This window comes from Bidens hawaiensis, unplaced genomic scaffold, assembly GCF_021521415.1.
Source record: "Bidens hawaiensis isolate Kalapana, Puna unplaced genomic scaffold, B.hawaiensis_p1.1 tig00033889_1, whole genome shotgun sequence".
In the NCBI taxonomy this organism is placed as follows: Eukaryota; Viridiplantae; Streptophyta; class Magnoliopsida; order Asterales; family Asteraceae; genus Bidens; species Bidens hawaiensis.
The window spans coordinates 165020-187914 of NW_027495844.1; the positions used below are offsets into that span (position 1 = coordinate 165020).

General features: G+C 39.3%; 1 pseudogene; it reads right to left on the reverse strand.

Annotated features, from left to right (window-relative positions):
- Positions 1–1783: 1783 nt before the first annotated feature.
- Positions 1784–22586, reverse strand: LOC143585555 (mitogen-activated protein kinase kinase kinase 20 pseudogene; annotated as a pseudogene).
- Between the last annotated feature and the right edge of the window lie 309 nt (positions 22587–22895).

Genomic DNA, 22895 nt, shown 5'->3' on the forward strand with positions numbered 1-22895 from the left:
TGTTTTCAGCCTTTGCTTTGCTTTAGAAACCTAAAATGATTCTTGCAAGTTACATGCATCTCCCTTTTTTAATGAATAATTATAATATAATTAGTTGTAATTAAAACCCTGATTCATGTTTCCAAATGATTGGGTTATCTTATAATGATTTGCTAATCATGTGTTATCGCATAATTCTCATGAGTTATCTTCTACGTAATCACGAAAAAACTTTCTAGAATTTATTTTTATTGTTATTTTGAACGACCAATGAATAAAGCCTAGCTACTTAGAGTAACCCAATGCTAAAAGGCAACCATGTACGCCCACGATCACAGACAACGCTAGTTAGTCCAAACCCACCATTTCTTGTTCTCAGGAAAACCCGTCTCTTGATGACTCACTGCGACAATACCCAGTTGAAATCTAATTCAAACTTGCTGTCTGTAGCCAAGTCTTCACTTCCCTTCAATGTTGGCTGAGCTCAAGCTCATTGGCTAGGATTTTCCTAATTAAAACTGGTTTCTTTTTTGGTTACATAATTTCACTTATCACATGCATATTGGCAAGTGGCAAAGAATATGAATCTAACATGTAAATTCAAAGCATTTGGGGTGAATATTTGATATAAGTTTAGCTTATTTCATTAGTATGAGCAGGGGCGGACCTACATAGTAGCCGTCGGGGTCCCGGGACACCAATGTTTTTTAAAATTTATTTAGAAGCGATATAGAAAATTTTTGAAGGACCCCATATAAATTAATACTTGGACCCCATATCAATATTACCATTCTAGTCTGGTGGAAACCCCCTTCCAATACCACACGAATGACCCGAGTTCGAGCCTTGCTCTTTCCCGTTTTTTTATGTATTTCGTTTTTTAAAAATTTACTTTATATTAGTTTTAGTTTTGACTTTTGGCCCATGGGTTTTAACATATCCCAACCCAACTCATCAAACGTAACACCCTCCACACACATCTCAACCCCACTGCTTATCCCTAACTCACGCCTCTCTCAGTTTTTCCGGCCAGCCTCCGCCCATCTCCGCCCATATCCGCCAGCCTCCGCCTCACTCCAGCCACCGTTCACCCCTCTTTGGTCTTATAAGTCTTTGTTTCCTCTGATTTTATCTCAAACTAAAGGTAATTTTAGGGCTAATTAGTTGATTGATTTTATATATAATTATATATTTATACTCATGTTGGTTATTGTATGTTGTATATTGTTGTTAGATTGTGACTTAGTTTTCTTAAAAACTTGAACTTTAGGGTTAATTATGCAAGAATCATTGAAAAGGAAGTTTGAGCCCTCGTCTTCTTCAAGTAATACATCTAAGAAAATTGATTTGGAAGACCTTCCATCAGATTACGTTCATGTTTTTCGGGTATGAATTAAAAGTGTATGTTTCATCTAGTTTCTAATTTAGATTCTTTCTACTTACTCGTTTCCAATGACACCATAGTTCCGTGTTTTATTATGTTCCTCGCCTCGACCCGACCCGAATAACGACCGACCCGAAAAATTTTGTAAACCGAAAAATTGGGACCCCATCGACAAAAAATCCTGGGTCCGCCACTGAGTATGAGACCGATGATATCACGTGATACCCGAAACAGTTAACCAAAAGAAACATACCCGTTACCAGAACCATACAAAACATCTTAAATATTAATAGCGAATGATGAAATTTACTATAAAGTATAAACCCAATAATAATATATTGTGACAGAAGTCATATTTTGACAGTGATGTGTATGTACCATCTTCCACATATCTATCTGTACTTACAATTTGATGATGGAAAAAAAATATCCACCTTTTAAATCAATAAAAGAATCCGTGTCAAAATTTAAAAAACAAATTAACTCTTGAATCTATCTCCGCCACGTCATCTTACTTTCACCCAACAGTTTGAATCAGACCAATTGGGTTCCTTAGCTGTCAGCAACTGCCCTAACCTCGTCGCCGGCGGCAACCCAGATCGGAATCCAACATCTTTTCCGAGAGATTCCGGCAACAACACTGACAAAGATGCCTCTGATTCCCAATCAGGGAAATCAAATGGATCTCTCGGAGAGATTTGATTCTCCGCGTCTTCACATAAAACACTATTCATAACAAACGGATGCTGTAACAGCATCTCAGCCGTCCATCTCTCCCTCGGATTTTTCAAAAAACATTTTTCCAAAAAATCCTTTCCCTCATCCGACAACTTCCCAGCGATCTCCGGAGTTTCCCCGCCATTTCCGATTTTCATCAAAAGCGCGCCAATTTCCGAACACTTCCAAACCGGTTCGCCGGTGATCATCTCCGACACCAAGCACCCGACCGCCCATATATCCGACGCCGACTCTTGTTCGCCGCCGGTGACAGTCTCCGGCGCCATGTACATCGGCGTACCCCTAATCTCACCCTTGGTCAACTCCCCCGTTGACCTTTTCGCCAACCCGAAATCCGCAATCTTAACGACGTCGTTTCCGTTATCCGAGAATAATAATATGTTCTGAAGCTTAATATCACAGTGCATAAACCCTTTCCCGTGAATAAACTGAAGCCCGTTTAAAACAGACTTCGTGTACCGCCGGACTTCATTTTCCGGCAACTTCACTCTTTCCGATAATGCCCCGCCGGAGGCGTACTCTAACGCAACATTATATAATTTAACGCCGTTTTTGACTGTAACTGAGTCTCCGTAGCATTTGATAATATCTGGGCAATCCTTTAGCTCTTCCAATCAGTGGCGGACCCAGGATTTTTTGTCGACGGGGTCCCAACTTTTTCGGTTTACAAAATTTTCAGGTCGGTCGTTATTCGGGTCGGGTCGAGACGAGTAACATAATAAAACACGGAAATATGGTGTCATTGGAAACGAGTAAGTAAAAAGAATCTAGATTAGAAACTAGATAGAACATACATTTTTAATTCATTTTATTCATACTCGAAAAACATAAACATAAGCTATATATATATATATGGTCTTACATAAATAATCAAGACATGAAAAACTAACTCTTACACAAATAAATTATTAATTATAATATACATACATAAGATAATTAATAAAAGAATATGTAAAACCCATGTTGTTATTATATATGCTGGATGGTGATAATGACTATATGAGAGAAACTAAAAAAAACACAAATACCCCAACTAAATAACTAATATTGACTATGATATAAAAAAACAACAAAAACTGAGTATGGAGAGGCTTGAACCTGCAACCTCTCAAAGAAAAACAAGGGAATTTCCACTAGACCAGTTTAGCCTTAATAGTATGGGTTCCAAGTATTAATTTTTATGGGGTCCTTACAAAATTTAGTATACCGTCTCTAAGTATTTTTTAAAAAACATTGGTGTCCCGGGACCCCGATGGGACCTATGTAGGTCCGCCCCTGCTTCCAATATTATTCGCTCGCTCTTTAATGACTCGCAATGCGACACGCCACAAGATTTCACCGCTAATAAATGAAACAAAAACCCTCCTTCAATCGTCTATGCCTCGTAGTCGCATTCTCATGACTTCAGGGCTAACACAAAAAAATCCCATCACCAAAGCCACATAATTTTTTAGCGAATTTTCTCGTTTTACAACCTTCATGATGCATGTGCCAATAAAATCCCAAACAAAAGATGCGACTACTCATCTTTACAAATCACAATTGGATACACAAGATGGGGAACATTACTCCCCAACCTATCTAATTGTTATAAGTTTGCAGACATATATTGATAGGGTGGTTGTCAGGTTTGCTCGGAGTTGGGATGTGTTGGCAAGTGTGAGTGAGGGTGGACATGTTTTATCTGAAATTCTAAACCAATTTTATCAATATTAGTTCTCTGAAAAAAGTGAGGATATGCAAGTAAAACGGGTTCATGAAAATGGGACAAACACGTAAGTTAAACATGTCGAACAGGCTGGCCTAAACGTTAATTACTTCGCAAATTTGTTCTCTTTACATGTATAATCATCAAATATGAATCGTTTGAACTCAAATGTACCCATTGAATATGATTTTCATTTTTGGCCTAAAAGTTTTAACTTTTAAGGATGAGCTTAGTTAGTATATTGATTCTTTCTTTCAACTATATTCAAGAACGAATTGATAATCAAATACACAAACAAACACCCAATTTAGGATGAATTCTCGTATTATTATATTATCAAGAAAGTAGCTAGCTCAAAACTCGATTTCAATAATCCGTTATACAATAACGCTATTCACGGTTATGTATTTATAAGGGTAATACGACTTTGTCAAAAAGTAACACCAAATATAATAAAACTTTGCAACTACAAAAACTCATTATATATCATTAATAAATGACACAAACTCAAATAGATTTAACCTTATCATATCCACATGACATAACTATTAAAATGAAACTTACCAACATTTATTACTATATAGTTGTTTCAAATTGAACGGCACCTAAATTTTATCTGTATATGGTCACGCCATGTCATCTTGCCCATCTATTTTATATATATATATATATATATATATATATATATATATATATATATATATTAATTAACAAACAGAAATTGTGTTTAGCCATAACTTCTCATGCCAGAAAGAAAAATGATACATATGTTTAGGAGAGTCGTTTTATACACAACTAAGTATAAGTAAAGACTTGTGACATATTGGGCAAAATAAATAGAAAATAAGAAACTACTATAATAGAAAAAAAAAAGATAAAAGAAGAAGGTAGCTTAGAAGAATCGAACGTGGGTAATGAAAAATGTTTTTTGAAGTGAAACACATGCATCTTACCCACCAAGCCAATCTCTAAAATTGTTAAAAATATCAACTATATGATTTTAATATGCATTTCGATATATATACAAGCATTTAAACGTTTTAAACGGATGCCTTATATTTTAGGAGGCCTCAAGCCTTAGTTTTAGCCGCAAGGCTGTAGGGCCGGCCCTGATATATATATGAAATATAATATGATGCAAGTGCACTATGAAAACAGGGTGTGAAACCGAAACTAAAACTGGAAGAAAAGGATATATAAATACGACGAACGAAGCACGGAATTGTGTGATATGAATGCATCAACCTCGTCGCTTGTCATGTGAATTTCTGTTGGTAATTGTAATGACTTTTTGCATAATAATATATATATAATAGTCGTCACAAAAAGCGAGGAATCTGGTTGATAAATGCCCAAAAGATAGGGGTAATACATGTGCAATTTGCAACCAAATTGCGGTTATGGTCCCACCAACTAGGAACCACACATGCCTACTACACCACTAGCCTTCTCCTTACAAGCTAACATGATTCCCCTCACGTCAAATTTAAACAATATTGTCAAGGTGGTTATTTTGTTATGAAATTTTGATTGCTTGTGTAGTTTACTCACCTACCATACTCAACCCCCATTAATGTTGTTTAAAGTAGTGGCGTGCACAAAACATCATTTACAAGCCAAATTTCACTTGTATGTCATTAAAACGCATGTATTCGGTGGCGGTTACTACATAAATTGAAAACATATGTTAAATCAACTCGAAAATTATCCGCTTTACATATATTTGAGTGGAAAGAACAACACGACTCTTGATAATTACGTACCAGAGATACACATAATCACAAAATCAGTTAACATTCGTAGTTGATTCATATGATCAAAGATATAAAGTGGTGATATACAATATACTCAACTTATTAAAGGTGAGGGGACATTTTGTTTGGTGTTTCCGTCTTAGTTTTATGTTTGTAATGTCACATTATAGATAAAGGTAGCGTCCGCATACCATTTAGCGCTCATTTTAATTGTAGAATTTAGCTAGTATAAAATAAGGTTTGTTTAAATTTTTTATGTGTATAATTTTTAAATCTCCTAAACTGATCAATTTAAGTATGTTTAGACGGTTTTATGTTTTTAATTGTTTATTCACTCAAAAAAAATTAGTACGTTTTCATTTGGATCACAAGTTTCTGTTTTTTTTGTTTGTTTTTTAAATATATTTTTGCCTTTATTTATAAATATTTTAAGGGTATTTCCATTTTGTACGATGCAACATAGAATATGATAGGAATATTGGATAACAAATAACAACCCAACTCCCGAGGACACAACTTGTTCAACTTGCCACTATTTACCCTTTGAATTTTTCTCAATTCAGTTTTCTACTTTTCCATGTTTACCATACTATATAGTATATAAGGCCATACAATTCCTTTTTGGATAGAAACATCAATTTGCACTTAAGAATTAAGATACTACTCGGGATATAAATAAATAAATAAAGAGTAGGTGACCGTTATTGAAACTTGATATTGTGAAAAATAAAATATATTATATTTATTTTGGGAAGAAAGCAAACAATTTCCTCAAATTCATGAACGGAAGTTTAATTAGGAGGGACGGATTTAAAATCTCTTTCTATAAAATGACTCTTTTAGAAATTTTCCAGTCAAAAAAATCCACCAGTCACCATCCACTTCATCCAACGCTTTGTTGGAAGCGCCTACTATAGAGGGTCTAAGATCCCGTCAACAAGTAATCAGCATGCACACATAAACATATCAAATTTCATAAGCATAAGACCATGTGTAAGAAGACATTATATGAGCATTATAGGAGCGAATAAATCCCCACGCCACCTCCGAAGCATTATAGGGCATGATCATTTCTATAATTACGTCCATATGTGTTTTGAAGTGACAATGATTAAAGATGTGTTAAGGGGCATTCATTTCACATGTTTTTGGCTAAAAAGAGTGACGATGATGACTTGACGAAAAATAACCCTTAAAAAGAACATTAACTATTACTCGTGCTCTACGATTAAAGTAAGATGCGATGCGTCTAGAGGTTAAGATTGGAGATTGCGTGTAACCAAAGTCATGTGGGAAAAATGGGATGGTAAAAGATTGGGGCTCATAGCCTCATATTAATACTTGATAGGATGTCATGTAGAAGCTAAGCATGCATGTGCATTTATTGAAAGATACGAGAGACAGCAACACCGATAAGTAGCCATCCAAAATATCAACAACCCTTCACAACTACGCATGTTCCTGGTCTTTATTTTATTATTTATTTACCTTTTGTGTCATTTATAAAATCAATTCTTAACACAAGTTTACTCAACACTATAAGATATGAAACAGAACAACTTTATGAGAAACAATTTTCAATAACCAAATTAAAAAAGGAAAGATAACAATTGCTAAACCTCAAACAAATATATGAAAGATCAAGGTAAACAAGACACAAGTTTTACATGGGTCATCAAGGTAATCTACGTTCATAGGTTGCAACTAGGGTTTTCTTATTAATGCCCAAGTAAATGGACTGCCCCCATTTGCCTTCTAAATGTCAACTAAAATAGGTCCAAAGACTTTCACAAACCTAACAACTGCATCATTGGTTGGACAATGTCAGATGGTGTTCCCAGGTAAGAGTGTAGGACGGGATTAAGATGTTGTCAAAGGACCATGAAGCAAAATGTCTAAAGTGATACTTGGTGTAGACTATATGGCACAAATAGTTACAAGTATATAAAATGACAGTATTTTTTTCTCATGGTCGACACCATAAACAAGATATACAAACAAATATTCTAAATTAGTAGCTTCAATGAATATACATCACAAAACATCCTAAACTCATCATTTAATGAACATGTATCACAAAACACTTGCAAGATAGCAAACTTATGAAAGTAGACCCCAATGGGTGGGTCCGGTTCAAGATTCAAATAAAACCATCACATCATTCGTTTCAAGTCGTGGTTCTACCTGTACATACTTTTAATTTTGTTTTGATTAAGTCGTTTTCAATTTATTTTCTTACCCTACTTAATAAAGTTAATAGTGTGAAGGTTAACAAACAAACTAGTGACCGAGACCATCAATCATTCATGAATCTCTTAAAAATGTACTTAAATATTAAATATTATGTTGTAACGAACAATAATCAGTGATTAGACATTCAATAATCATTATTCCTAGCGTTGTTGAATGTTGTTCATTGAAACCCTGATTAAGGTTGAGTTTGACTCTTCTAGACCTTGGGTAGCCAATAATTTTATATATATATATATATATATATATATATATATATATATATATATATATATATATATATTTTAAACATTTGTCATAACATATTTTTGATATTCCTGCTTATTTTTAATATAATAATAACATATCAAAGAGATTTTATGTTGTATGATTATAGATCTACAAAATAAGTGAAAACAAAAGATAGAATAATGAAGACAAAAATGAAAAAAAATCTGAAAATTGCAAAAAAGGTTGAAAATGCTAAAAACCTCACAAGTCATAAAAGTCGAAGAGGGGAATCAAACTTTCTCTATAGATAAGTCACTTTCAAACATAACAACATAATAAGGTGAAGGCCAGATGAAATACACCATGCATATTTCATTTTTTACTTGAGTTTAATAAATTAAAACGTGTACTTATCTTTTGTCGTTTTCTTTTTTCGCATAATCCATATAAAAGTTCATACGTGTACATTTTTTTTTATCATCCCACATATTTGAAATCATCATAAACAATTACGTTACCCTGATAGTTGTCTTTAGATAAAAGATTTAGGGCATCGTAAACATTTAAACACTCGTTTAACCGCACTCAAGAAACACGAACCCGAACTCAATATTTAGGTACAAATCTTTTATCAATAAAAAAATTCTTTTGTTATAAATGTAAACAGTCAATATTTTAAGGGGTTTAGTGTTAATTAATTAATAATTAGCGCGTAACATGTTATGTAGGAGCCAATTAATATTCACAAGCCATACCATACGCGGTTAATTTGGCGGAATCAAGGAACCAGGCTTGTGATTTGGTTGGCATTTATTTAAGTATTAGCAAGTGTAGGACCCGGTCCACCACCAAATTCAGTTCACATGGACCGTCATGGGTCAAAATCGCACCCAGTGACCCCACATCAACTTGGCCGGCTGGAACCACTAATAACATAAAATTAGATGGCTATGAATCATCCCATGTGATTCACATTCGGAAATTCAGACTGCCTCTCGAGTAATAACTAATAAACAAGAAAAACGGAAAATGGTCTTCTTGTACACTAACATAGTCCCCTATCAATATACATATATGGAAATCTTGTTTATTATGTCTACCTAACTTTATATTCATGAATCGGTGCAAACCTATTAGAAAACACACACACATATGTTTAACAATATAGATTTATGTGTAACCAGGTGCTGTTAAACACGCACGTTGCAAGTGGAAAATGATTGGAATTGTCAGGGTGGATTCGATTCGTTATGATAATTCTTGTTGAACTTAACTATTAGTATTAATTTGTTTAAGAATCAAATTTAATTATTATCCTTATTAAATACTTAATTCATGAAGCTCAACCCGAGCAAGTGTGCCTTTGGAATGGAAGAAGGGAAGTTCTTGGGGGTCATCGTCACTAAAGATGGCTTCAGAGCGAACCCTGAAAAGGTCGAAGCCATTATCAAAATGGAATCACCTACTACCATCAAACAGGCTCAGACACTGAATGGACGACTAGTGGCACTTAATCGCTTTTTGGCAAACCACGCGGATAAGTCGTTTCCCTTCGTGTCAACGTTGAGAAACTGTTTAAAGAAAACGCACTTCCGCTGGACACCAGAAGCGGAAGCAGCTTTTCAGGAGATTCGGTCACGCTTGATCGAACTCCCAACACTCACAGCACCAGAAGCGGGAGAGGAGTTAATCCTATACCTTTCCGCAACAGATAGAGCAACCGGGGCAGCCCTGCTAGTAGAGCGAAAAGGCATCCAGATGCCAATCTATTATGTCAGCCGTATCCTAACAGACGTAGAAACCCGGTACTCTACCCTCGAAAAATTAGTCTTAGCACTTATACACGCTTCACGCAGGTTAAGACGATATTTCCAGGGTCACCCAATCACCATTCTCTCCAACTTCAAACTTGCAAACGTTCTAGGCAAACCCGAGTTATCGGGACGCCTAGCCAAATGGGCAATTGAGTTGGGAGAATACGCGATAAAGTATAAGCCAAGACCAGCCATAAAAGGCCAGGTTCTGGCCGACTTTATTGCAGAAGTGCCTGCATCGCGGGAAAAAGAGTGCCAGGAAGAGGCTCAACCCTCTCCAGCACAAGACATCAATGATGTCTGGCGACTCTACACTGATGGGGCAGCCAATAACGAGGGTTCAGGCGCAGGGCTGAAACTAACCAACCCAGCAGGCCAAGAATACACTTACGCTATTCGACTGGATTTTCCAAGTACGAATAACGAAGCCGAGTATGAGGCATTCTTGGCTGGGCTGAGAATTGCGCGTAAGATGGGAGTGAAAAACTTGGAAGCCCACGTGGATTCCATGTTAGTAGTCAATCAAATCAACGGGACGTACACGGCCGTGAACGACACAATGGCTCTGTACCTCGCACAAGCAAAATCCCTTATGCGCGATTTCAATGACTGCAAAGTCATACACGTCAAGCGAAGTGAAAACAAATCTGCGGATGCGTTAAGCAAGCTTGCATCATTAGCCTTCACCCACTTAGGAAAGGATATCCGCATTGAACTCCTCGAGACACCTTCGGTCCCGCACAAGGAAATTTGTGTCATCCAAACCGGCACGGAAACGTGGATGACACCAATAATAAAATACCTTGCGGCAGGTACACTACCAGAATCCAAAACACAGGCAAGAAAACTACGCTGTAAAGCACTGAATTATCAACTCATCGATGACATCCTTTACAGACGTAACTTTCTTGGCCCACTCTTAAGATGCGTGGACAACCAAGATGCTGACTACCTCCTAACGGAAGTACACGAAGGCATCTGTGGAGTACACGCAGGTCCCCGCGCTGTTGTAGCTAAGCTAAACAACGCGGGATACTTTTGGCCGGGGATGCATACGGATGCACTGGCATACATCAGAAAATGCAGGTCTTGCCAGCTTTACGCACCCAACACGCACCGCCCGAAGAATGAACTTGTTCCAGTCACTTCTTCATGGCCATTTCAGAAGTGGGCCATCGATGTGACAGGCCCATTTCCTATAGCAGCAGGAAATGTTCAGTTCCTAGTGGTAGCCATCGACTACTTCACCAAGTGGATAGAAGCAAAACCCTTAGCCCAAACAACCGCAAAACATATCAAAAAATTTATTTGGGAATTTATTATTTGTCGTTTTGGACTTCCACAGAATTTGGTGAGCGATAACGGCACCAACTTTGCTGACAAGAAGCTACAACAGTGGCTGAAGGAACTTCAAATCACCCACACCTTTACCTCAGTGGCACACCCGCAAGGTAATGGTGAGGTGGAAAGAGCAAATAAGAGCATCGTCGAAGGCATAAAGAAAAGACTCTTGGAACACAGATCCGGCTGGGTGGACGAGCTTCCGCACGTCCTTTGGGCAAACAGAACGCTGAAGAAGGCCAGTACGGGAGAAACACCGTTCAGTCTCACTTATGGCACTGAAGCCATGGTCCCGGTCGAAATTGGTTTACCCTCACCAAGGGTCTTGATTCAGCCAGAAGACAATGATGCGGAAAGACGGTTAGACCTTATGCTAACCGAGGAACGCAGAGACTTAGCCGCAGTGCGTGAAGAGAACTACAAGCGACAAATGCAAAAGTACTACAACACGCGGGTAAAACTCTGCAACTTCAATGTAGGTGACTACATACTGCGTAACAACGAGGCTTCGAACCAAGAACGCCCGGGAAAGCTGGCCCCGGTCTGGGAGGGGCCATACATTATCAAAGAAGTCCTGGGAAAGGGCGCATACCGGCTCGAAAGGCTCGATGGCACTCCCATCCCAAGAACATGGAATGGAGCTCAATTACGCAAATGTTATATGTAGATCAATTCCAAACATGTAAAGAAAAGGCCTAGAGCCACTTCTAATGGAAATGATTCTCCTTTCACAATGTGTTGATAGCCTTACCTTTATACTTATGAACTTCCCACACTGATGTGCCGGTATTCACCGCATAAATGGGGGAAGAAGTAAGTCGTTACGTGTGGAAGGCGGCAAAACCCGCATAAACACAACGCTAAAAATCTCAAGTTTTAAGGAAAACCTACACGCAGGTCAGATGTAAGTAAAGTTTAGCCATCCTTGTAAGTGCAAGTGACGGTCTTACCCGCACAATCACGAACAAGGAAGCAAAACTTCAACCTATCATCTACCACGTTCAAAGGTTAACTTATTCTGAACACTTAGAAAATTTCAAAGGAAAATATGAGGAAAACTTCCACGCAGGTCAGATATAAGTAAAGTTAAGCCATCCTACTAAGTGTGACGGTCATACCCGCACAATCATGAAAGAGGAAGCGAAACAAACTTATAATTTACCACGTTAAAAAGTTAACTTATCTAAGTACAAAAGAAATTACTAAGTTAGATCAAAACATGCGTAAAATAAACAAGGCAAAGAACAAACACAATCTTTATTTCATCAAATTCAAATATTACAAAGATAGCTATACAAAAGCAAAAATCTACGCTAATGGTGGAAAGGGATCTTCAGAATCAGGCTTCAGGACCACTTCCACTTGGACCCGCTCCATCAGTAGAGCGTGGTGGTTCAAGGAAGGCTTTAAGAATAGCTAGCCCATCATCAGCAGCAGCGACTTCGTTCACCTTTTCCACCACCGGATGCGGGAAGGCGGCATACTGGTTCACTGCTTGGTCATAAACAGCTTCAGTATCCACATCAAACAAAGGGAAGTTGGAAGGCGGGATGCCTTTCTCAACGAACCCTAGACCAAGCAGGAAGCCGGCCTTTTCCCCATCCTCATGAGAAGCGTTGAGGGCTGCGCTCATAGCATCGTTATAAGACGTCTCTGAGAAGACCCGATGCACAACCTACAAAGAAAAAAAAATACAAGTATCAGAACCTTTTCTATTTTACAAAGAAAAGCGTGAAGACATAAAGCTAAACATACCTGAGACAACGCTTCTCGAAGAAGCCATTCCTTGGCAACCAGAGCTTCTTGGAGGGCAGCTTGAGCTTCGTTACGGGCGCGTTCGGCTTCACTTTTGTTGAGGTTGGCAAGCAACACTTCTTTAGCCGCAGCCTCTTCGACGCCCTTTAGCTTCCGCTCAGTATGGTCAAGCACCCCCCTCTGGTCCAAGATCTCCTGGAGCTTTTTGGCGTCTTCCATCGCCAAGGCATCATGAGCTTGCTGGAGAGCCTCTAATTTGGCTTTAAGCTCTTCATTCTCCACGCGTAGAGGCTCAGCAACAGCTTCAGCCTTGGTGGCCCTCTCGGTTGCGTTCCTTGCAGTCTCCTTAGCCAGCCGAAGCTGTTCATTAACAGCTTGGGCAGCCTTGGAACGGGCCTCGAGTCGAGCCTGAACTTCAACCTCGAGGGCCTTGAAGGCCTTCTCCTTTTCCGCAGCCACTGCGGAAAGCCTTTGGTTCTCCTCCCGGACAGCCCGCGCCTGAGCCACTTCTTTAAGGCGAGCTGCTTTTAACTTGTCGTTTTCACGACAAAGCAGCTCGACGCGCGGCTGCATCCGGGCCAGGAGAACCCGAAGCTCATTGGTTAGCCTACCCTCCTGGTAGCTAGCCATGGCTTCCCCCAACGCACCACTGGGAGCAGCGTGACGAGCCCATTCCACGCACTCTACAGGGGTGCGAAGGGTTGTTCCTCGGCGAATGTTCCATCGTGGAACATACACTTCATTGGAATCCGACACTGCAAAAAACATAAAGCAGTTAGGAAAATATGATAAAAATATATATATATATATATATATATATGAAAAGGGCCAAAAGAACCCTACGCACCTGTAGGGTCAATAACATGCCGATAGCCGCCGAACCCATCACCTGAACCCAAGGGAAATCCATCCAAGAGGTCAGGCAGATGGGAAGGTGGCAGAGATTGGCGAGAAGCCCCATGCGTACCTGATGGATCAGCCGTCGTTGCAGATGGCGGGGGCATGGTGGCAGCCGCCGCGGTCGCCGCCGCGGAATCCGCAGCAATAGTAACCGCCGGCTCGGTGAAAGATGCTGTAAAAATAGCACTCACAGCCGGCGGTGACGTCATCTCAGCTGGAACAGTCGGCTCAAAGGAGTGAGCAACTGAACCAGCGGAAGCAGGCGCAGGCGCCTGGGTCGTCGCCTCAGGTAGGCTGACCGGGCCTACCGTCATTGGCGGGGAGGTACTCCTCTGCGCTCCACCCTGGAATGCGTCAACATCCACGCCTGCACAAAGAAGATAAGTGTTAAATGATAAGCTATGAAGATAAAGATAAAGGAAGTTTGTACTTACGGGTTTTCTTGAGCCTAAAGGTACGGAGAGGCGGGGACGAACCCGATGGAGCCGGCCTCTTTGCGCCGGTCACCGTCGTCTTCTTTGGCTCTCCGGAGGTGACAGTCGCAACCTCCGGAGTGGTGGTCTTATCACCACCGGGATTCCCCGCCACCTCTTCGCTCTCGATCTCCGAATCAGACCGAGGCGCTGGATCGGCAGTGGAGGCCTTCTCCTTCCCCTTCCCGCCGACAGCCTTCTTCTTCCGCACCAACGGAGGACCATCTGCGGATTCCTCATCAGAGCATACGATTAAAGGAATTCCAGCAGAGGTTTCAACATTGAGGGGTCGAGGATCGAATAGCGCCTTACCTGGCCGACGGGCGCTAAGGATCTCATGGCCTAGCGGATAGACCTCCACGAACCGATCCGCCGTTTGTTCTAGGATGGGCAACTCGTTCTCATCTAGAGCGCGAGTACCCATCCGTGCGGGACCGTCAGCCTCCCGCGGGTTCAGGAGCGACTGCAAGTCGTTCCCCTCTGAAATAAACAGGAAAAAAGTTAGAAGAAATTCAGAATCAACAAAAAGAAACAAAGCATACCGTAAGGAACAGAGTTCGAACCGTATTCGAGGACGATCGGAACCTTTTGCGCATCCGCCGCCTTCCACACCCGGCTCATCCCCAACATCACCATCCCAGACTCCGCAAACCGGTAAACTGGAGATTGGACCCGGGAAATCCTCGAAAACCATTCCGCCTCCTCGTAGTTGGAGGCGTGAAGGCTGGGAAGAGCTTGCCCGTTCTTAAACTTCATGGCAAGGGGGATGGCGCGAGCGGATATGAAGAAGAACTCCCGCTTCCACGCGCGAAGACTGCGCTCGGTCGCGCAAATCTTCAAACCCTTGATTCGGGTTATCAGGGTATACCACCCCTGGATGCACCTCCAAATGTAGAAGGTCATCAGGCGGTCAACATAGGGCTCAATGCCCAAAATCCGGCACACCCACTCAAAGTGGCGAATCTTGGCGATCGCCATGGGGTGCAACTCGGTCAAATGAACACCGTGCCTCTCAAGGACACGGTAAACAAACTTTGTCAATGGGAACCTAAGATTCCCATAAACAAAGAATGTAGCATAAACCCCGATCTTGCCTCTGGGGGCATCGTACACCGTCTGGTGGGGTTCAGGAAACTCAGGCTCGAGAGACTCGAGCATAAACTTCCTGACGACGTACCGATACAGATCGCCAGGCAGAGCACACTGGCACTCGCCAGCAGTACTCTTGTCGTCAGCTGTAGATTCGAGATCACGAGACATCTTGTAAAAGAAGAAGAAAACGATTTCGGGAGAATGCTTGCCTGAAAAGATGAGTATTCGCCGGAAATCGCAAAGAAGATGAAGAGAAGAGTGAAAGTGTGGATTACAAAGAACCCTCTCCCCCTTTATATACTAATCGCAATTAATGCGGAAGAGAGAGAAAACGAAGGTGCAATGAAACTATGACACGTGGCAAAAAGCAAGCTGGCAACAGCTGTTGACAGGACGCATACCATTAATTTCGCGGCCACGCGCCCGAAAAATCGCGCCCACGCGCCTGAAAAAGCGTCTGGAATGACCATGTACTGTCACGTCGCCATAACTTCCTGCACGTCCTGACACAGTCAGAAGAAACCGTCGCACGACGTTTCAGAGGTTTGGACTGTTCTTATCCTTCCACCAACCCTTCGAATTTCAAAATTCAAAATTCAAAAAGATTCAAAAGTAAGCGGGAAAATACCCCTTACCTTGGCAACCAAGTAACCGTAAGACGAGTGCGGGTACAGTGTCAAGGCAAAACCCTTCACATACTTAGCACCCGCAGGGAATTGACGCCAGGAATACCTTGGAAGTAAAGTAACCGTAAGACGAGTGCGGGTACAGTGTTAAGGCAAAACCCTTCACATACTTAGCACTCTGCAGGGAATTCAAACCAAGAAGGATCTTCTGGGCCATGCTTGCGAAAACGGGAATAACATCCCCGCATGATGGGAACGTCGAGAACTATATTGTTTGAAACTCCAAGATGGAATTGGTGGTTTTAGCATAATTGATCACTATGTTGAAAACTACCAAGACCCCATGGAGAATCCACACAAGTGGGACTCAACGCTCCTGACGTGCGAGGAGGTTACAAACCTACCCGCTTCACACCCAAAGATCAAGCAGAAAAGTCAGGAATTTCTGCGTGACATCAGGAAAACCGTGGGAAGAATCACCACGGAAAACCTAAAAACTAAACCCTTTTCAAAACCCCTTGCTAAGTCCAAAAGTTCACCTCACTTATTAATAATTCATGAGAAGAACATTGGACTGGGGGGACTTGAAGAGGTAGGTCCCAGCAGAGCCCAGTTGGACCCGCAAGACTCACCTTGAACAGGGACGTCTGCGCAATGACCAACTGCTCCAGCAGGACCCACCATGCTCAAAGAACCTTACGCGCAGTACGCCAGCTGTACCCGCAGGGAAAGCCTCCCAATGGTGAAGTACCCAGCCTGTTCCCGCAGCTGCGGATACAAGCCATCAGGGAAGGCTACCCGCACTAACAGCAAGGCTACACGCACAAGGCATTAGCCACTTCAGTAGTCACATGAAGGAATGAGCAAGGCGGGAATACTCCCGCCTAAATGAGCCAGTCCGTATGCTTCTGGAAGGTCTTTCGTACTATACCTACTAAGGTATGGGCGGAACAGACAATTTGACCAGAGCAGCCCATGAACCAATCACAGGGTGACAGCTCACCGACAACAATACGAGGAGGAGCACCCTCTAGTACTGTTTGTCACTATTAGCCGCTGCCTACTCACCAACCCTTACGATGGGACGTGCGCAGCCTACAGTTGGTGGAACAGTGCGTAGCCGGCAGTAAAGGAACAGTATACAGCCGACCTTTACTGTTGGCCGTAGCCTATCCACCAACCAGCATGGCCTGTGCGTAGTCCACTGTTGGTGGAACAGGAATACTATTTAGCCGGCTGTACCTTCTAGGAAACCTACCTTCGGCTATAAATACTCCAAAACCTTGGAATGGTAAGGACATCATCTGATATCTCAATCTTATCTAGCAATCTCTTAATATACACTTATATTCAGAGCAATCTAGTCTGATTCTCACGCCGGAGGGTGGTCACAAGGAGGAACCCCCCCTTCTCAGTGACGAGCTTACGGTGTCTGTTTTGCAGGTCTCCAGAAGAACAACCTTCTCTGCTGGACCTCATCCTCGTGGGAAACATTACTTAACCCCCAGATTATCTATAATCTGCCCGTGGGTTCACCTAGTGTTTCTTCAGTTATGATAATTCTTGTTGAACTTAACTATTAGTATTAATTTGTTTAAGAATCAAATTTAATTATTATCCTTATTAAATACTTAATTCATGTTTGGTAAGGATTTAACTAAACTGTTTAACTTAAGTGACTGAAATTGCCAAATAAGCAAAGTTGTAAAGAAACAAAAAAAGGGGGATTAAATCGGCAATGGGTGAATCAAACCCAGGTCCAACTTTGTTAAGTTTTAACTACATTATACCTAACCACTACACCAACTTATTTCGTTTGTTATTTACTCCATCCGTCCCATTTTAAGTGTCCTAGTTTGATTTTCCAAGTCTTTCTTGTTTAACTTTGACCGACAATATTTTTGTTCGTGTCATATAATAATTGATGAAAATTATATCAATGTAAAATACATTTAAAACCCAATCCATTCATATATTTTACATCAAGTATTATATAACACAAACAAAAATATTGTTGGTCAAAGTTAAACAAGAAAGACTTGGAAAATCAAACTAGGACACTTAAAATAGGACGGAGGGAGTATTAGTTTTCATATTTATATACGTAAAAAACTAGTTGTGACAATGATAGAATCTCCTAAATTGCAATATTAATAGGTATTACAATAAGTGTAACTACAAGTTCATTTCGATTATGCAGAGAAATATTAATTAAAAACTCGATGCTGAAAATACGTTTTAAGATCTTGATAAAAAAGAGGCGAAGTGGCTTTATGTAGAACAAGTACAAAGTCTATGACTAAAGGGCTTCTAACCTAGTTGTACTAATGCGTGTGAGGTGGTGTTCTTTGTCAAAGTGATTAAAGATTCTAGTCCAATGATTAACAAGATGTAACTTTAGAAGTATGTTTAGAGGAGAGTGTGAGTGAATTAAAATCTAAGTTGAGTATTTTTTGTTTGCTAAATGGATTGATTTAAGTTATTTAAGTTATACAACTAAGTCAAAATATATTTAGTTTGTTAACTTAAACAAATATTTAAATGTGCCCGCTCCTTGCTGCCACTACTTGTCGATTACCTTTTCCGCTGCCAACACAACTATCGCCGTCACCTCCACCACAAACCTTGTCACACGTCACCAAATAGCTGCCATAAAAAATAATGGATATACTTGTTCTGTTTTTTATTTCTTTAATACGACTTATTGTAATTAAAGATCATTTTGGGTCTTACCTTTTGACATGAACAAAATCGATACATTTTTAAATAACTCATTTTTTACCCGCAATTGGTTGATCTGGTCTAGCCTTTTTGTCAGGCCTAATTGTGTACGATATGATATCTCGTCGCTTAAAGTACAGGATTAAAAACCACAAATAGACTATTATGAAGGGGGAAAATGCGAGAAATTGGCTAGGTAGCCCGCCAATAAAGTTATTCTTAGGTTTGGATATGTTGATAAAATTGAGATTTTATGTTATTTAATAAGAACTGCTTTTTAACAAAGACAAATGTCTAAATATGCTTTCGTCCTTTTGGATTAAGAAATATTATATCCCGTTTTTTTATAAAGTGCAATATTACTAAATGAAGATAAGTGTTAAGAAATTGATCATGAAAAACGTTGTCAATAAAAATTAACTAATCAAAGAAAATATACTTGAGCAAAGAAATGCATCACGTTTTATATCAAAAGTATAATACTTCTAATATTCATGTGTTAAATTATGAATAAAATTTAGATGCTTGAAGCTCGAATCAACCTTAATAGGCTAATATTCCATTGCTGCAACTTACAAAATGAATGCATCTATTTTAAAGGAATATCAAACGTGTAAAACCAAATCCTTTTTTCACTAGGGGTCAAGGGGTGATTATAATTTAAATTTTCTGTTTATTTAAATTTATTTGAGACACATGTTAAAACAATGTGTGAACAATAAAAAAATAATAAGTGTTCAATAACAACATTTTTTTTTCAAAATTGTAGATATAGCCTATAATCTAGAGGGATTAAATACACACGGTCTAAAAAGTGATAATAACACGAACATGTTTAAAAAAAAAATAGGCTTGTGTTCTCATATTAAGCCATTTAAAAACATGTCTTTTTCGGATTGACCTGTCTAACTCATCTAGTTAACCGATCAACTTGTCAATATTCTAAATAACCTGTTTAACCAATCTTTTTTACAACCTATCCACATGATTAATGCGCTTACAACTTAAAAATAGCATGTCAAATTGTTTGACATGTTTAGATAAACAATTTAAATAAGTCGTGTTCAGGTTACATGATTTTAAGTGTGCATGATTGCATGTTAGGATTGATATCTTTTACACGGATAAAAATATATATGATGTTAGGTTAAACGATTCAACACATCAATGATTCAATCATTAACCCAACATAATTAACACTCCTTACAAGATATATCTGTAATTTAAAAAATTAACCAAATATGCGGTATATGAACATTACCATGTAATTAATTCTATTATCTAACAAACAACTCATATATATCAGATATGAAACGGGCCATATCGTCAAACTAAACTACAAATTTGTTAGGACTTAGGCATAGATACTTCAAATTTAGTCGGCCCAATAATCTAACATCGAGACTTAAGATGTATTTTCTTTATTAGGCTTCCAATACCAATTTACTTGTACCTTTTAGTTACCATCAATTTTCTCAAATTTTCTTTTGCTAATATATACTTATTTAAACATTTAATGTATAATCATGTATTTTCTGAAATGTTGAAACTATAAATTAATAAAATAGGTAGAAGTGTATGCAGGGCTGTAAATGAACTGAATGAAGTCTTGTTTATTTTTGTATATGCATCACGAATCGGTTTATGAACGAGGAGCTAGCGCATGATACACAAGTTATGGCAGGTAAGTTTGAACAACTTTTTCTTTCATTAACAGATAGCAACGTAATGCGTATAACAAAATAATGGAAGCAGTTCATGAAAATAAGGGCGATGTTTTCTTTATGTATGGTTATGGTGGGACGGGAAAAACTTTTTTATGGAACACATTATCGGCTTCATAAGATCTAAAGCTAAAATCATTTTACGCGTTGTTTCTAGCGGTATATCATTTTTGTTACTTGAGGAAGGTAGAACCGCTCACTATATATTTTTAATTCCTATAAATCTAACTAAGGATTCTACCTGTTTAATAACAAGAAATCCAGATATTTGCAATTTAATGAAGAAAACAGATCTGATTATCAGGGACGAGGCTCCTATGACATATAAACATGCTTTTGAAGCTTTGGATAAGACTTTAAAAGATGTTTTAAAATGTGGTAGCCGTAACACTTGCCAATATATTGGGGGGGGGGTATTGTTTTTGGGGTGATTTTAGACAAATCCTACCAGTAGTACAAAATGGATCACAGAGTGACATTGTTAATGCTTCACTTAGTTCGTCCCACATTTGGTCCAAATGCAAGGTGCTTAGGTTAACAAAAAAACATGAGGTTAACTGTTGGGTGTCAATCATCAGATATGAAAGCTACCAGAAGATTTGCAAAATGGTTGTTGGAACTTGGTGAAGGAAAAACTTGGTAGTCAAAATGACGGTCAAGGCATTATCGATATACCAGATGATCTTTGATTGTTGATTCATTTGATCCGATTTCTGATTTGATTGATTTTGTATATCCATCATCATTGGAAAATTGTAATGATATTACATATTTTCAAGAAATGGCCATACTTGCACCTTTAAATGAGGTTGTCTAAGATATTAATGACAAATTTTTGGCATTATTTTCCGGAGAAGATGTTGAATACCTCAGTTATGATAACATAGATTAGTCAGATAGTGTTGGCCCAGGTTTCGATCCAACATTACACTAACCAGATTTATTAAATGGTTTAAAAATGTCTGGAATGCCTAACCATAGATTGGTTCTAAAAGTTGGTGTGCCAATAATGTTATTAAGAAATATTGATCAGAAGAACGATTTGTGCAGTGGAACTAGATTACATGTAATTAACTTTGGCAGGCGTTTATCAAAGTAAAGGTTATTTCAGGTACTAATATTGGTTATCACACTTATATAACTCGTAGTGTGACATTCGTCAATTTCGGGTTATCTTGTATTTGTTTTTATGTTGTAAACCGAACCGATTTATATCCCGAACATTTTCAAATATATAAAATATTGGATTTTTTGTTACTAAATCATTCCCACTTGTTCAATTTGAAAAATCCCTTTTACGGATTCGAAAACGCCTTTAAAACGCTCAAATTACATCAAAAATGAACTTCCAGGACGCAAAACGAACCACGCAAGACGAGCTGACCAACCCAACCTCCCTATCACGCCGCTTCGCACGGCCAAGAAGGCTAGGCTGGTCGCGTAGCGCAGCCTCAGACCTGCAAATTTGCTTTTTGTGTTCCCTTGCTTGTTCTATTGTCAAACGAATCCGAATTTTAACCATTAAACCTCTTGATTAACCCATTTAAGCTTATCCTATAAATACCCCAACCATTTCCAACATAATTCCCTACTCATAAACTCTTTTCTCACTCATATTGAAGAAACATTCAAGGTTGTTTTTCATGTTTATGTCAAGTTCGACTTCCAAAGTCAAACTAAGTTAGTTCTTCGTTTTTTATTTGAATATCTTAGTCTAAATTAATAATTGAAGCATATGACACAACATATATATAATATACACCCCTTGTTAATGTAACATTCCGACATCTCGTACCACTAATATTGTCCGCTTTGCCTCCGATGGGTTGCCCATACCGGGAACTCATGGCTTTGTTTTTGGTTGCCCAGGTAGAGACTTCCCAGGTGGTCACCCATCCTAGTACTGCTTTCACCTAAGCACGCTTAACTGTGGAGCTCTCCTCTCGTCCACTACCGTTAAGCCCAAAACGCGTTGGTTTTATGCTCTGGTTAAGTCATGGAGTAAGATGGAGATCGATTTCTCAGTAATTTACCGGCCGACCTTCTACATCTTGCAAATGCAATGCAAATACATCAATGACTAGCAGGCTCATATCAAGTAATCCTTCAAAATCCATCTTAATGCCCCAACTTAGGTCACAGACTCACGTTACCAAGTCCGGCATAATCAGATTGTTGTTTATAGGGTTCTTGGCTAATGGGGAATAATCGAATCTTCTAGGGTTCTTGGCTAATGGGGGCATAATCGGATTGTTGTTTATAATTAATCGAGCAGGGTTATAAACAATATGATCTCGCATATCAAATGGTTGGGTTGTGTCTGTAACAGACTCGGGTCGCGGGTTCGATCCTCCCTGCACCCGTTTCCTTCTTTCTTTTTAAATAGGGTGTTATTATTTTCAAATAATTAATGGTAATAATAATGA